The following is a 16,126-nucleotide window of genomic DNA, read 5'->3' on the forward strand; positions in this document are numbered from 1 at the left end:
CCATCAACAGGAACAACGGTAATCGCTCGGGGGACACCCTCTACGGAAAACAGGCGACCACCGAGTTAGCCGCAAGTTAGCGAGGCGCACTTAGTATACCGCTTTTTGCATCCCAGCGGTAAAACTCGCGAGCGCCACGATAATTTCATGCAAACGGCCACCAACGACTCACCCAACGAGCTGGCCTGCAACGAAACGCCAGAACACCCACGAGTTATCGTTACCGCCGTGCATCGTGGCGGCGATCGTTGGTGATGGTTTATGAAGGTTACATTGCGCGAGTGGACGATTCACCCAACCGTACATAAAAATATCTTCCGCCGCCTCGAGTCCCTTTTTAGCGGAACTTTGCCGCAGTGCTGTCGCGCGTCGCGACGTCCTCATTAATGAGTACCTCTCGTAATTACACTTGTTATATTTTATTTGTCTCTGGCTAAAACATAGAGAAATGACGGCTATTTACCCGAAAATCCACGTCTCCATTTTGCTTAAATTTTTCTCTTCCAGATAAAGAAAAAACCTCGCAAGAATTTCTGATGATGTGGGAAGTAAACATGCAGTTTCTTTAATAATCTTTTTATACATTTCAAAAATTTCCGTGTCGAAAATCATTCTTTTAAGGATCTTTTCTTTCTTATCTTTAAATGTATGAATATGAGCGAAATGGAAACTTAACTGTTTTTGGAAAGATAAAATGGCCAAGTTTTAATTAGTTTTACGAAGATAAAGAACTTTTATTAAATCGATACGTATAAGAAACAATCTATTAATTTCGAAATCTAAGTTTTCTGAAACACTTAAGATTTAAATAACGAAAGCTCTTTTCAGAGACTTTCATCTGTGTTTGTGATATAATTAATGAGAGAGAAGCTTTATTGCTTCAATGAGTCTATGAGGCACTATAAATAAGAAATGCGAAGACGGAAGTGGAAAAGATCATGTTTTTAGCAAAATAAAATTTGCAGTATGCTCTCGCACGGTCATACTTTCCTGGTTATCCTCATTATTCAACTTTTGCGAGCACTACTGCAGTTTCCGAGTAGTTTGCGGCGTAACTTTTGTGTAAAACACTGAGATGCTTTGTACTTTTCTCCTTGTAACTCGTCAATTTCAGAAGTGAGCGTTTTACCTCTCTATTGCCCTTAATCCACTGAGAATTTTATTCGCTATAGCTGTACGGTATTTTCAATTATCCTTAAGCTGGCTCATGTTCGCTGTTTCCTCGAAAATTAAACTCCGACAACTTTTCTGTTTGCATGTATGCTACTAAAATACCAAGTACCTACGCGTTCATTGTTAAGTAATTTAGTTGGATCTTTTGTGTTTGTTAAAGGTTATTATTGGGATAAAAAAGAATAATTTCTGCGGGTTGAAATTCAAGCGTACAAATGTATTATATAGTTATTGTGTTTTAACCAAACGATAATTAATATGTTCATTGCAAAGCAACGTTATATTTCTGTTGCAAAGCAAACTGAATATTGATTAAACATATTTAAAACAGTTTTATCTCTATTGTATATCTCGTTTCTAAATTCGCATTTCGGCTAGATTCAAATATTGGTATTATTATATTATATAATTATAACAAAAAAAAAACCGTTAAAACTATCTATTGTAAATGCTCCTATTGGGCTATAAGGACCACAGAGTCGGATGGCGTAATCGCTTCAAGACGATGCACCCTAAGATGACTGCAGCTTGCATTCAACCTGTTCTTCGCAGAATTACAGGAGAAAATGCCGAGTGAGATGAAAAACGTGCGGTTAAAGAGATCCGCGAATACTTCGCACAAGTAATTCTCGACAGAATGTCTCACAGAGGAATAAAGCCGTGTTTGTTGAATCCTCATGTAATTCTGGTTGCGATAGATAATAATTTGGTAGTAATTTTATTAAAGAACAAATCAAATCCATTAAATTCCGGGATCAGAATTTACGATATCGCAAACTGTCAAACTGGATTGTTTAATTTATAGAACACAATTTTATAATTAAAAAATATTTTTTAAATACCTATATGTACATATTGTACATATATTAAATGTACATATATATGAAATATATGTATATATTAAATATATATATATTTCTTTTATTAAACATATATTATATTAATTAAATAAAGTTTGTTAATTATAATACCTGTGATTGAAGTGGAATGAAATATTATTGCCTTTGGACACTAAAAAATTGTATTATTAATTATTTCACATTAAAAACCTTTATAACAATCATTTTAAATGGGTAACAAAACTATTTTTCTTCATATCTCGGTCGAAAGTACGTACTTTCGTCCCTAATAGCAGGGACGAAAGTTTAACATTTACTCCCTGTGAGAAGTACACGCGCGCCCTCTATAACCTTAAACCTTAACGCCCTTTAACCTTAAAAATAGTCATCAATATTGTTCTTAATAACGTACTTTCGACCGGCTATGAAGAAAAATCGTATACACTACGCGGGCCAAAAGTTGAAATCTCGGTCCTGCTCGTCATGATGCCCTCGGCTTCGCCTCGGGGCATCATGACGCGCAGGGCCGAAAATTCAACTTTCGGCCCTTGTAGTGTAATATACTATTTTATGCTTGAATTAATTTTAATTACATTCATTCGATTTAAAAAATACTGTCGTCAATGCATTGATGCTAGAAATTTAAAAGATTTGTAAGAACTGAAGACCTTTTGAAAATTTTTAATGAAAAGTAGATTGTGCAAATTGATTGCAGTGTCTATGACTGGTAAGAAGGACAATGAGGAAATTTTAAGAATGTTCTATATATATACCTATATGTATATTAGCGAAGCGTTTAAGATGATAGAAGATCCATTAGAAGAAAGAAAAAACGCTCATTACGTACAACTTTTTGCACGTTAGATCACTTCGGATTATTCGCGATTATCTGATAATTTCCGATCCTTTTCGGTTCGTTCGTGCTGCAAGAAACGTCGAGGAAAAAAAAAACGGAAAGTCTACTACCGAATTGGTTTCCTCGCAATTGTCTTCGGCGAGTTACCTCGGGATCATCTCGGGCGAATGTAAAACTACCATCCTGGATTTTCTTTTCGCTCGTGAACGAACGGAATTCGGGGCGAAAACCACCGCTTCCGCGTCCTGTTCACTTCCGGCATTTTCCTTCCCGCCTGATCTCTCGCTGAATTGCGCGACAATTGCTTTCTTCGCTGGGCTCTCGGGCTTCGTATTGTTCCCGAGCTTACTCGTGCTCGAATTCGTTACGCTTGCAAAAGATTCGAATTTTATAACATTGTTTACCGCGTGCTGTAAGAATTGCATCGATCGCTAGCGTTTGCGTTTCGTGTAAAATGTTAATGAGCATCTCGTCGTTAACTCGTTATTTTCAATTGCGCAATTGTTTACGATAATTCATCATTGACTCTTGATTCGTTTTCCTTAATACGAGCTTTCCTATCTGTAGTTTTAAAGAACTACAATCTTCCTGAGTCACACACGGCGCATCAAAAGTATTGCACAGCAAGAGATTTAAATATTCAGGGACTATCTTCTCGAGATAAATTGGATTTTTCTTTCCTCTTTTCGTGATTCCACGATAACGTACATCTAAAAAATTTCAGATTACCGTTCACGAACGTGCATACGTATGCAATGGCGCGTAACTATTATACTTAATTAAAGACTGCACTTTATGTTACACTGGGCAAAAAACGCATTACGTCGAAGCGAAATAAAACAATATTTAATTTAACGTCTCGTTAGTGGTTCGCTCCGCGAAAGAACCGAAACTCCATTTGCTCCATAGCAAACAATTTTAACGAAAGGCATTAGCACGTGATACCACTATGCTATATTGCTGACTCTACTTTGATCTGCTGGCGTAACGCTCACCCCAACACGTTTGTGGACTAGCTTTTTGCGTATAAATAATTGATATTAAAGTCCCTTGTGTGCTGCAAACTTCAATACTCGCATTATTATAATGCGCATACTTAAGTACAGTTTGAATCGCTAACTTGCGAATTCATTTGCGGGAAAATAAATTTCTATTTAAAAAGGGAGTTGCGCGACTGTTTTACATACCAAATAATTTTTTCCAACACAAATTTAGAGAGAAGGGGCTTAAAATTGTTACGGATTTGCGACCGAGATATTGACAAAAATAATCGTAGATATATATATTAAAGTTATATATTATATATTATATACTATATTTAAAAAAAACATTAACGCACATATTTTCGTATGTAATAACGCATATACTAATACAATTATATATATATATATGCACACATTCAAAAATTGTTTGCCTTATTTGCGAATACATTTTGCGCAGGCTCCACGCTGGATACGCGTTCACATGCTATCGTTCACACGCTCCGATACACGAATGACAGAATTTTCGCGGAGCAGTGCGCGCGATTCGATATCCATTATCGAGATGGGCGAACGAATCGAGTTTACGAGTGTTTACCGGCAGGATTTCCTAGCGAGGTCGCGCCATTAACGGCGGACTAACGATTTTCCGTATAACGCTATTATTCATCGTCGTTCGTATCATAAACTTCGTCCACGCTTGACCGAGCTAATAGCGGTCCTAGCTGGAGTAACGGCCGTTTCCTAAATCGAATATTAAATCGCGCGATAATAATCTGTCGATCGCGGTCGTGTTAACATCGCGGCCTTTTGGACATTTAATAGATTTTTGAAATCGATAAATGCCCGAGGAGACAAGTGAATTTTGGTAATTATATTATTAAAATAAATGCATGCCACCAATAATGTTGTTTTAAACGCACACAATTTCATAATTTATTTATATCCACTTGATATTTCATTCGTTAAAAGGCTAACCTTTAATCGTACCTAACTTAAGGGTTCTTATACCTTGATGTTGAAATAAATAGTATTTTTCTCGTTTGATGTTTAATACGTTCTGTCGAGGGAAAACCTGAGAGTCTATGTTGTGTTATGCCACTGTATGCCATGATTCAAATATATAAAACACAGCATAATGTAGATTCGGAAAGCGCAGACTCTCATTACAGCCGGAGCGTTTTGTTCGGGCTCAAATTTGAATGGAGTTACAGCTCTGTTGTGTTAGGATTGCGCGGCTAAAAGGATAGCGCGGCGTACCCATTTGCCGAGATCCTAATCAGATCCGTCTGATGACATACGTGTTATGACTACGTGAGCGGGACGGAACAGATGCACGGAATATGTTCCCGATTGCCGCAGAAATTTCGTACGTGCCTCGGCAGACGCTTATTACTTCGATATAGTGGCTTTTATTACCCGATTTTTTCGGCTCAGCTAAATCCCTGTGATATCAATATGATATGGGGCTTGGCGAAAGCATGAATTCTCATATTCCAGTAAAACGACGATCAATCTCCGGATAACGATATTCGAGATACATTATCATGGGATCTCATGCCTGAGCATTTCGCGTCACATTTTTCACGCATACCGATTTAATATTCTTTTTATATTGTAGTTATCACATTAAAGCCCCTTGCACAATAGGCGATAGCGATAGCGATAGCGACAGCGACAAAGTTGCCGACAAAAGCTGTAGCTTTGTCGGCAACTTTGTCGCTGTCGCTATCGCCTATTGTGTGTAAGGGGCTTAACTCTGTGCAATAATTTATTTTGCGTCTATCTCCATTTTTTCTGTCTCAAAGAAAAATATTAATTACGCGACGTGTGAAACACTATAATATACGGGGAAATTTAGAACGTGTCGAGTAAATTTTGATGACCGTTTGATAATTTCGCTACAAACGGCCGTAATAAAGTCGTTTCGATTTTACGAGCGCGTATAAAACGTTAAGTCACGCATTTGCATCCGCGCAATTTTCATCCCGATAACGTGGTTAACGCGGAATTAATTACTCGGCCGTTAATTCAATACACAGTCAGCGGCAAATCCATCAACTGTAACTGCAATTACCGCGTAAATTAACCGTGCGAGAGACCGAGAGACCTTACGGATTGCAGCCGGATTCGGTATGATACGCGAGAAGCGACCGACGTAATCCTCGAAAATGAGTTCTTCGGAGATCCCGTAATGCTCGATATACCGCTGTAATTTACATCCGACAAGCGAAGACGCAACGCACGAGCTTACGGCGTGAATTAGAATACATTGTAATTCGCAACGAAGCGCGAGGAGCGCGCGCGTTTCGTATGCAAATTTCCAAGTTAGTCTAAGCACCATCTCGAAATTAATTCCTCACGTGGTCGCGGTCGTCGCACGAGTGGACTGTAATATTACGTACATGATGTACTTTACTATTATATATACTGATTACTCGTGAATTGTGAGAACTGTCCAAAGCGACCGAATCAATTCGATAATTAATTTAAATGAATCCGCCGAGAAGAACATATATGCGAAACATTTATTTCGCATATTGTACCTCGACTTTGCACACGTAATATTCAATCTCATGATGAAATCGTGAGAAAAAGAGAGAAAGAGAATTGTTGAAAAGCCATTCGCGGGTAGAAAATGAGACGAGAGATGATCAAAGCGGGGTCCGTCGATACGCGGAATATTTGCGCGGACTCGTATTTGCAGGGAAAATATTTTTTAACGCATATCAATTCGCGAGATCCCACGAGTCTGCGACAACAATTACGTCCGCATTTCAGCCGTACCCGAATTGAATTTGCATTAAGAAAACATAAAAATTTATCAGAACTTGCGAATATTACGTAATATTTGCGCGATATTATGCTCGCGTTGTTTGCCCCTCGCTGACGCCGCGTCGCCGTCCAAGTAATTAATACCGCTAATTTTTTTTCGCGCAACATCACGCAGAAATGTGCGTTGAATGGAAATATCTCAGCTAGTCCTGTCGGCAATAACGATGTTTTATACGGCGTGTTGAAAAAGGACTGTCACAGCCGCGCGCGGACACGGAAAATATATTTTTCCCGTCCCGGTGGCTAAAAATGAGATAAAAAATCTTTTTTTCACACGTGCGTTATACAGCGAATACGTCACGACGAAAGTATTGTTCTTAGCATCATAAACAACGACAACTATGCTGCGAGGTCGCTTGATCACGCGACATTAATTAACATATTTTTCGTCGTTGCATGTTATTCTTACATTCCGCGATTTTATTATGTTAGGATAACAGGTTGCGCGTTACAAAATATTTACACGGCGTATATCGCAATATATACGTTGCAAAAAAAATGTCTAACATTTCATTTTTTTATTTCCATTACTTCTGTATATATATATTATATTTTATATCATGTTCGAAGCGCGATAAAATATAGCCATTAGAATCTTTCGCGAGAAAGACGGGGGATATAGCGAAGAAGCTGCGATAACGTGAGAAAAAAAGCTAAAGAAATAGCGACGAGCCTGACGAGCGGACCAAAGACAATGACGGATAACGAAACGGAAAATGAGAGAAGAAGTAGAAACGGGGTACGGTATCTCGAGACACTTAAGCTGTCTTCCGGTTGCTAGAACGACTTAATGCACGTTCATGGCGCAGAAAATAGACTACCGATGGCCACGGAGAATAACTTCTTAACGAGACGATTTGTCAAGCCGCGACGTATCACCGCTCGATGTAAATGCCGTTGTGCCACTTGCCACTGTATTATGCATCCCCGTCGAAAGCGACTCAATAAATTGGAACGCGACGCTTTTATTCGATGTCAGATTTATTGCTCGAAAAACTTCGTTCTATTAAAAAGTTTCGCAGATACAAGAAATAGAGAACCTTAAATAGAAATTAACTTACCGCTCTTGGGATTAAATTAAACGGCTGGACGAACTGTTTGTCGAAGGATGTCAGGTACTTCGACACGTGTAGAACGCCATTGTCCATCACTCATCGAGGAAGTCGACGTAACACTAGAAAAGCAAAATACCTATATATGTATTTGTAGGACAGCCCCTAAAGATTTTCACTTATTATATTTTTTACTATAAACTATTAATGTTTTACAATCAATATACATATATTTTAATTAAACCAATTTTGTTGCGATGTAATTATAGACATGCGGGAAAAATATGTCTACATTAAATCATAATTTTCATTATTTACGGAATATCCTACAAAACTTTACTTTAATTTTAATGACAGATTTCTTGATCAATTTACAATCGTTTGTTTGTTTGTTTGTTTGTTTCTTCCCCCCGAAAAAACATGAAGAAAAGTCTTATATTTATTGCGTAAAAAGAACAAGTTAAAAAAGTAAAACTCCAAACTAGTCCTGCGTTAAAAACAAAAACAATATTTACGGAGGCAAGAAAAATGCGAGTACACCGAAAGTAAAACACACGAATGACAATCGATGGGAAGGAAAATGAGGACAACGAGAAATGTGAAGAAAAAAACAAAAACTCTGAAAGGACGAACGTGATACCCTGGAATAACGTAAGGATCGACGAATGTTAGATTGTACATCGAACCGTTTTATTTAGGATAAAACTCCATCCTCGTCTTTGCAACATGGTATGCATTATTATTTCGTCACTCCCCCGCTCTCTTTTCCTCTCTTCCTTTGTCTTCTGCTTTTCTCGTATGGTGTGCGACGATAAGGATATGCTTCGATAACTTTGCACAACGGCGAGCGTTCGAAATGAAGTGCATAGAAACACGTACGCACGCTTCTATGAATGCGCATCCCCGAACGTTTGGGTTCCGCGCGCGAAATGAGAAGCGGCGAAGCCGCTTGGAGTTCAGTCGTTCAGTGGCTCACGTCGAAAGTTACTCATAGCCGAAAAGCGTGGGTGTACGAATGCGGGCGGAATTCAACGGCATACATTGCGATTGGCTTCCGTTGCACAGCCTCCACTGAGCTGCAAGCGAGCCAAAATAGTAAGGAAATTCCGATTTTCGAAATATCTAGAGTTTTTGATATTTTCGTTATTCACAGTTTGCCCGATCCAGTTTCGATATTTTCGTTTCGCAGCAGCGACGTGCAAAGTTGAGAGATGTAATATTTTTCACGGTATTCAGAAATAAACTCGCTCGCATGATAGGAGCAACGATGCTTCCAGAATACATCGCGTGAATTAGAAGAGCGTCAGAAGCTCAGTCCTGCCTATGATTCTTCATTTTTCTATTTTAATCTTTTGTTTCCAGGAGCATCTTTTCGTTGCTTTATTACTCGTTATTCTCGAAATCAGAAATTATCAGAAATTATTAAAGTAAATATATTAAAAATTGAAATATAAAAGAATAAAGTAATTATTAAGGTATAACATAGAATATTTATGAATATGATTTGGTTTCTAAGTATAATCTTATGACAATTAACATAAAAATAAATAGAGTTCAATCGCATAAATTTTATCCACTTACAAATAACTCACGACTAACATAAATTCGATTTCACGATTACTCGGCTTACGCGGCAACGATAACAGCGATAATTTTTCGCGCGTGCGAATAAAGTTGCAATCGCCATCAAGCGCTCGCCGTAATTTTTAACCCCGCAGGCGGAAATCCCGAGGGAGAACTACCGGAATACGGTAGTACTTTTGGGCGGGGTCCCGGGTGCTAACCACGAAATTAACCGAAACTCATCCCCGGGCTATGCTAATGGCCTTCCCAGTTAACTCGCTCCTCGAGACACTGAGTTTCACCCCGGAACTTTGCTTTCTGTGGGGTACTGTCGCCTGATTGGATAAGACATGAATGAAGAATGAACACGTTACTCAATGTTTTAACGCGATGCATTTTATCGCTCGTCGCTTTGTAGGATTCATGCAACGAAATGATCCTTATACGATCGTCCCTTCTCGCCCCGTTGTTCACGCCGCAGTATTTTCGTAGGTATAGGTACGTCTCTTCTTCGTTTAATCTATTGAATCGAGCATTGAAAGGTTCTTCAAAGTTTCCAATATCGCGGTACTTCTGAGTTCCGCGCCATTCCGATCATCGATTCGGGAAAACTGCTATGCGCGTGGAGATTATTTTTGCTGAAGATCTTAATGGATATATGGAACTCTTAACATTGATTGGGGCATGGTTGTAATATACATGAACAGCAGCGCGCACGTGATGACGGGAAATAAAAAGATAAATTTTTATGCGCGGCGTCGAAAAATAATGCAAACGGTTTTGTGCCACCGTTGGCTCTGTCGCAAACTGGATTAAACATTTACTATTCCACGACAATGCCGGAGAATATAATGCAATATTAGTGCGATTTTGCAAGAATTTCAAAATAATCTTTCGACGAGAAGGGTCAAGCTAATCTAATTACTAACCGTATCTAATAATCTGTGTTGGGTCACCGATAAGTACCGCTTACATTACTCTATTATCTTGTTTGTTTACCAAACGGCATGTGTTCTTACGCCCAATCCCTACGTTTGTTCTGAAGCGCCGGTTTTTAACGTTAATCCGATTTTCCGTCTAATCTCATTCACCCAACCTTACTGTACTTTCAAAGAAAATACCAAGCTACTTCGTAAGCTCGACCGGTCACCGAAAATCCTACTAGCAAATAGCCCGTGACCCGATTCAACGTCCGAGCTAGCTCCTTTCCACTTTTATGTAACGGTTGATTTTATATAATGTGCTGCTTCTCATCGTAGGTAAGAATTAGGATTAGGTGAAAAAATGCGACTATATACATATAATGTATATTAACCCGTAGACATCGAATAGATTTTTCTTACGAGAGAAATCGAATGGAAGTCGACGATTTCTTTTCAGAAAGTATACTTATCAAATTTTATAAGAACTTCCTTGACATTTTATTTCAAGTAAATATTGCACTTTTAGGAAAACAGATCCTTAAGAGTAACATAGTTGGATATAGTTTTATAATTAATATAATTTGCACACACATTTAATTAATAAAAAGATTTATGTAGATTAATTTCAAATAATAAATTATTTTCAATTAATCTCTTCAATTATTCTTATAAGAATTCATTTTTAATTTTTAATATCAATACATTACTTTACAACAAGTTTCTTTCGTGGTACAAGTAAAATAAATTTAAAAACTTTAGCAAATATAGTAGGTCTAGCATATATGTCATATACATATGAATATTATTGTGGATACTAATTGTCGACAAAGTTACATCTAATTTACTTTGAGATGTCTTTATTTTAATTTAAGTTAACAATCAAGCAAACATAGATTTTTATGCTATTTTAAATGTTTCAAATCGTTGATTTTCATCGGAGAGTGTATACGATAGAACGCAGAGATTGCGAAATGACGACAGCGAAGAATATTGGCAATGACATTATCTTGAAATTAAATCGTTCTAAGCTAGATAGATACACTTTTATCGATATTCCGTTTCGTTATCGCGCTCATGGCATGAACTGTCTGCCCGTGGAGAACGCGATTCTCGCTGCAGATGCTATTTATGATAATCAAATAGTCGATGCGGATCACTAGTAGAGGATGCGATTGTGTGTGCGTGGGCTCGTGGTCTTTAGTGGCGATTCGCTTTTGTGTTCCCATGTAATAGATGGGTCGAATTGATAAATCTATTTGCATCCTCCACGTTCGTATATATGTGTCATCAACGAGTTTATATATACGCAGTAACTGCGGGGTAATTTTCTTTACATGTTTTAATCGAATCGATTAATATTATATATCGATGTAATTATACAATTTTATCTCGCGCGAGGGGAAGCGCGATAATTAACGCTATCGAAGTAAAAGCAAAATTTTAGCAGGCTAGATAAGCGGATAAACGCGATGCGTTGTGCAATAAAAATGAAATTTGTGTTAACTATATCTAACATTCGTGCCGTAGAGCCAATTTGATATCGTGCATTGAAATTCTCTACATAACGTGAATAATACGTTTGGTTGTAATCTGTTATATAATAAAAAGTATCGCGAATGCTGCAATAGTATAGATAAGCCGCTCGGAATAAAATTGTTTTTCTCACATAACTACATTTTTTTACACGACGACGCCCACTATCATTGAAAATATAGATTATGTACGTAAATCCTTTAGTTTGTAAAGCGATCCATTTAGGTTCGTTGGAAACTGAATGCTTCTGGATTTAATTGAAAATGGAATTGAAAATTTCCATTTCTTAAGCTGGCTACTTTTTTATCTCTTCGTCATGTCTATGATATTAAATGAAAAATTCGGAATAGAAATTAATTTTGAAAATAATTTTAATAAATTTTATAATTAATTAAAAAAGAATTTTAATAAGTTTAATTAATTTTAATTTTAATTTACCGAAAATGTCTAACTCTATACATTTATGTACAAAGTTTGCACTATAAGATAATAAATATGATATATTGATATGTCATATTTAAATGTATGATACATATTGAAACATAATAATAAATATGATATTAATGTATGTATATGTTACTGTATAAACGTTATTAATAGTAATGGGCAAATTGCTTAGCTGTTGCTTAATTACACTGTTATTATGCATTCAAACGTTACTCGGCACCAACAGAGAGCCAAACTTTTTAAAAAATACGACGGAATTTTTTTCCGGACTCGGATTTCCGACGAGCAGAATTTGCACAACGGGATTTCCCTGAAACAACGAAAAGTGGCACGCTTGGCATGGAAAATAGGAACTACGGCGCACACGGCGCTCGTACTTTCATTTGAATCGGGTCGGATCGTAGTGGGTTGGGAGCCATTCGAGAAACTCAGAAAACAAGATGAGCGGCCATCAAAATCTGACAAGGCGAGGTACCGAAGTCCCGTTCCGCAGCTTTCAGGGGAGTGTTTGATGACGAGTGTGCTGAAGGTGATGTGGTACCGCGGGTGTGGGAAACGATTTCGGTCATTGTATGGGTTCGCGCGTGAACGAACGAGGGACTAAACTGTAGAATCTAAGAGGAAGTCAGATATTCCACTTCGCGGGATATTGAACAGACGAGGGAGCCGTTGGGCGAGAATGATAGGCGAGTGTCCGTTGGGAACTTGACGCGGTACCGTCGACGCGCGACGCCTGGGTGCACAGTTGCGGCGGATTCGCGCATATGGCGGATGGACAAGTTGGAACCTCGGCTCGAATTACCTACCGTTCATACAGGATATGGCTGGCAGCTGACTCGAAGATGACAGTTTACGAACGAATTGGTGTGACAAGGACGAACGTTCTGCATACAGAAACTTCGCTCTCAATAAGTTTGGATCACTGCGAGCGCCGAACAACGTTGGAATGTACATAATTAGTGATATAATAATTAAGGAATAACGATTGTCACGTTTTCCTGGTATCACGTACCAGGAAAATGTGTGACAGAGAGAATTGCGTTAGAGAATATATTTAAATTAGTTGAAACTTTCTCTGGCATTTAAATCATTGTTAGATTATCACTGCATGTAATATCAATGACAATTTCTTTGTGCTTTTCTTTGTCATGAAATGTATCTTAATGTAAAATGCACGGCGAAATAAATGTCAGCCGAGATCAATGCGCGATTAATGACTTGCTGCTGCAGAACTTGTGTTATCTCGCGCGGATTTACTTCCGTGCAATTCCGCTGGTGATTAGATTTGCAGAGATACTGCTGCGAAAATCTGCACGTTAATCACGTTAATCATGTTAAACAGACACAGTACCGTATTAAAATACATCTGGGGCAACAAAAAATCGTCGGCAGTCATAGGTCGAGAAATTTTACAAAATGGAGAAGATGGAATTATTCTATTTCATGAAATAAATGAGCTCAAGATTGAAAAAGAAAAAAAAAACAATATAGGAACTGTTTCACAGGTATTTTGCAATGAGCATAAATTCGTTACGAAAATAAACGAACAAAAATTAGAATATAAAATCTGCAATAACATCGGAGAACGTTGAAAAATCGCGCAATGTTAGAAATTAGAAATAAATATCGATAACAAGTTTACATGTAGAAAACACACATTTAACATAATTTTTGGTATTTTTCTCATTTCAAGTTAAACATTTGTAAGTTTAATTTCATATATGAGTTGTGTAACATATGATACAATAAAAACCTAAGTTTATTTCAACGTCTGGAAGAAACGTTATACAGTTGAAGAAATTTATGTTTTCAAGAGAGATAACTATGATGTCTTACACAATCCATTCTTTTTACTTTTATATGACCCAATTAAAAGACCATGCATAAAATTAACTCCGTCGCAACGCGTTGTTTTATGCTAATTATTTTATGTGCGCGTAGCAACTCCGACTTCACTATAATTAAACTTTAAAGAGGGAAAGACACTGAGTTTACCGTGGAGTTAAAAATTATAATCGTCGTCTTAAAGACGTTTACGGGTATACGCCGGGAAACAAGTATGAAAGAAGTAACCGGAAATGGGGCGTGAGGACGGCGGAGAGAATAGGACCCGACAGAATATTCCACTTCGTGGCCTGTTGGTTAAATGAAGCAAGCGCTTTGAGGGTGATGCGATGGCTGGGGATGCCGTTGCGAGGCGTGTTGCAACGCATACTTGCATAGCTACCCATGCAAGTAAAATATCCACTATGCGCAACTGCGTCGTCGTGGTTGTGGCGCGCATCTGAAAACAGCGCGAATGGAATGGAACTTTTGCCCGCGTCGCGGCATTCTATCAGGCGAGTTGATTTTCATCCGGGGCAACATCACGAGAGACATTGGTCTCTTCCTAAAAATTAAGTTTTTGGGATTAAGTGCGCACGTGAAGAAATCTCCGCAACGTTGTTTATGCAAAAACTGTAGTCTGGCTTTGTCACAATTAGCTAATTATCTCTTCGCAAATTTTTATGCTAAACGTAAGCTCAGAGTGAGTCGCGACATTAAGTCATAACCTATCTTCACGGCCGAGTGTGAAAAGCGAAGCTTACCCAGATTATTTTCAGTATTAGCCCATCTGATAGACCGGCCGAGCAACGTTATGGGAGAATAAAATTTTTCCCGCTGAAAAAGTCACTGTGCGAATAAAATCTGGATTTCCCGCTAGAATAAATGTTTTGTTTAAGATTGGATCTTGTGTGCTTTAGAAAGAATAACTACAAACGAAAGTCCAATGGCAAATATTTGTTCAAAGTATTACGACGGTTTGTGTAACGGATAACAACGGACGTGTAGATAATGGGTCCTCGCAGAATCGATGTCAGGTGTTTCCAGTTCTTTCATTCAAACTTTCCATCTTGTTACCTTGCGCTTGGATTTAAATAACGTAGTTATTGATAAAGATATATACGATTTATATAAATCTTGTCTCTTCCTTCTCCGTATCTGCGACGAAAAACTTATTAACATCTCTGGCTCGTCTCGATCGCGCACGTAAATGCATTGTGATTTGTCAAAATTACGGAAATGTCGCAACGCAGTGTCGATAATTACAAAAGATAATTACTATTACGCTGTGCAGAAAGCTCGTCGGTTATGTCAGCGCATATAAATGCTGTTTAAACGCTTCCCTCGAAAGCGTTGCCGGTTGCATTAAACCTCGCCTCGGTTCGAAGGCGTAACGGCTTCGCTCGCAGCATCCGCCGTTTCAATCCTATCCCTTTGTCTCAAGTAAAACGCGTAATCTCCCGGTAGGCGTGTTACACTCCATATTCGCGTAATGGCGGGGAATAATGCCATCGGCGAAATGGCTCTTAACGATTCTAAATGATACGAGGCGACGGGAACGAAGAGAATATTCCGCGACAGCGCGGCGGCGGGATAGTATCTTCCAGTATCTTCGCGCGAACGCATGGAACGATGGGCCGCAAATCGACCGTTTCGCAAATGTTCGAGGCGGCCGATTCGCGATCGCGACCGGAAGCAAATGCGAAACGGAGGGGAAAGGGGGAAAGAGGAGATTATGGATCGACCGCGCTCGGTTCGCCGATGTCGAGAGACTGTGCGTGGCTTTTTACGAGTTCCCAAGCGCAGAACTTGCATTTCTTTCCGACGCGAAAGGGGAATGGGATAAGGTAAAGCCCTATTCCTCGTAGGTTTTATTCAAATTCTCTTCGCCCCTGAGCACCAGCTGCGCCCCATCCCCTTTCTGCGTTCTTCGGCGCAGTTGATTCAGAGGAAAAAAAAAGTTTGCGCGAAGATCTGCAAAATAACGTGACCACACGCCTTTTTGCCGCGACGGGGCCGTTCTCTCCCGAGAGTTCGAAGCTTTTCTCGGTGTTAAGGTCACTGAATGCTTGTAATAGAAAGACCACGAGAAGATCTGTAT

At 38.7% G+C, this 16,126-nt stretch overlaps 1 long non-coding RNA gene across 1 annotated transcript in view; it reads right to left on the bottom strand.

Annotated features, from left to right (window-relative positions):
• Positions 1-7,909, bottom strand: part of LOC139774733 (uncharacterized) — a 109,009-nt gene extending 101,100 nt beyond the window's left edge. Inside the window, exon 1 of the long non-coding RNA XR_011718659.1 lies at positions 7,745-7,909. This is a non-coding gene — a long non-coding RNA (uncharacterized lncRNA). The remainder of the gene's footprint in view (positions 1-7,744) is intronic.
• Positions 7,910-16,126: the final 8,217 nt, after the last annotated feature.

The sequence above is a fragment of the Temnothorax nylanderi genome, unplaced genomic scaffold, assembly GCF_030848795.1.
Source record: "Temnothorax nylanderi isolate EJ_2023f unplaced genomic scaffold, tnyl_v1.0 TNYL_tig0086_pilon, whole genome shotgun sequence".
NCBI lineage: Eukaryota > Metazoa > Arthropoda > Insecta > Hymenoptera > Formicidae > Temnothorax > Temnothorax nylanderi.